Here is a 1,671-nt window from a genome sequence, read left to right as displayed (position 1 = left end):
ACCCACTCACATGAACTGGGTGTTCAAATAAAACGCAATAAAAACACCCAATTTAAAAAAACGCCATGAAAATACCCAGTTAAAAACGCCATAAAACACAGTTCGGAAAAACACCATGAAAAAACTCAGTTGAAAACGCCATAAAACACTCAGTTCGGAAAAACGCCATGAAAATACCTAGTTAAAATGCCATAAAAACTCCTAGTTCCGAAAACGCCATGAAACACCTAGTCTAAAACGCCATAAAACACCCAGTTCAGAAAAACGCCATAAAACCCAGTTAATTTTTTTTCGAAAAGTATATCAATAGTATACTCGTTGGAAAGTTAAAAAACGCTGAGTTTTATGGTGTATTTTTTTTCGAAAAATAATCACGTATAAAAAAATTATTGTCATTTAAATATGATGGGGGAAAATGGCATGTGATTAGCATGTGCACCTTTATTTGGATCTTCGAAATTTACCCCTCTTGTTAGTTCCAAGCCCCATATTATTTATAAAAATGTCACCGCATCAATCTCAGCCACAAACCACCAAGATCTTGTGGCTGAGAATCGTTCTCACCCACTTTGATGCGTTCTCATTAAAACTAGTTTTCTCATGATCCATCCCCTATATATATATATATATATATATATATATATATATATATATATATACAGGGGATGGATCATGAGAAAACTAGTTTAAATGAGAAAACCAAAAAACTAACTGAAAAAGCCTAAAAAAACATACCAATTTTTTTTTACAAAATTTTATAAAAATTTCGCTAGTTTTTATGCATGGAAAAAAATTTTCAAAAAAAATAAACAAAATTATTTTTTTTGCTGGATCGGTAAACACCTGGGATGAACTAGCCCAAAAATTTCTATATAAGTATTTCCCTCCCGCTAAAACGGCTAAATTAATGACTGAAATTAATACATATTCACAAGAGGACGGGGAATCCTTATACGAAACTTGGGAAAGGTTCAAGGAGCTATTGCGAAAGTGTCCACATCACGGCCTTGCGATATGGCAACAAGTGTCCACTTTCTATAATAGGTTGTTGCCACACACAAGACAAACACTGGACTCTAGCTCCAGGGGACTTTTAGGTAATCGACGCCCGCATGAAATATATAATCAAATTGAGGAAATTGCTCAAACCAATTTTCAGTGGCACACTCCCCGAGGCAATAAATCCATTGCCCCGCGCGCGCCCATAAGGTTGATGAAAGCACTTCTTTACAAGCCCAAATCGAGGCCCTTTCTTCAAAAATAAAAAAATTGAAAATGACAAAAACGGTCTCGGTTATGGCTTGTGAAGGGTGTGGTGGGCCACATGAAAATTGGAGTTGTATGAAAGAAAAAGATGATCAACAAGAATCGGTAAACTACATTGATAATAGACTTAGGCCGTCGGGTCCTCCAATGGGCACCTACAACCAAGGATGGCGAAATCACCCTAACCTTGGTTGGAGAGAACCCGCCAATGGTAGTAACCAACAAAACATAAACCAACGAACAAACTTTCAACAACCAAGAAATGAGTCACAAAATTTCCCTCAACAACAAGGTGGACGAGAAAGGCTTGAAGATACTATATCTCGCCTCATCTCCGACAATGAAAAGAAAAACTCGGAGAGGTTTCTACAATTAGAATCAAATTTTAGAAATCAACAAGCTAGT

General features: G+C 36.4%; 1 non-coding gene across 1 annotated transcript; it reads right to left on the bottom strand.

Moving 5' to 3' along the window:
• Positions 1–901: 901 nt before the first annotated feature.
• On the bottom strand, positions 902–1,008 carry LOC118488694. Its single transcript, XR_004885238.1, has one exon. It is a non-coding gene; the product is annotated as a small nucleolar RNA R71 (small nucleolar RNA).
• Between the last annotated feature and the right edge of the window lie 663 nt (positions 1,009–1,671).

The sequence above is a fragment of the Helianthus annuus genome, chromosome 16, assembly GCF_002127325.2.
Source record: "Helianthus annuus cultivar XRQ/B chromosome 16, HanXRQr2.0-SUNRISE, whole genome shotgun sequence".
In the NCBI taxonomy this organism is placed as follows: Eukaryota; Viridiplantae; Streptophyta; class Magnoliopsida; order Asterales; family Asteraceae; genus Helianthus; species Helianthus annuus.
The sequence above is the reverse complement of the archived record's forward strand: the minus strand, read 5'-3'. Positions and strand labels throughout refer to the sequence as shown.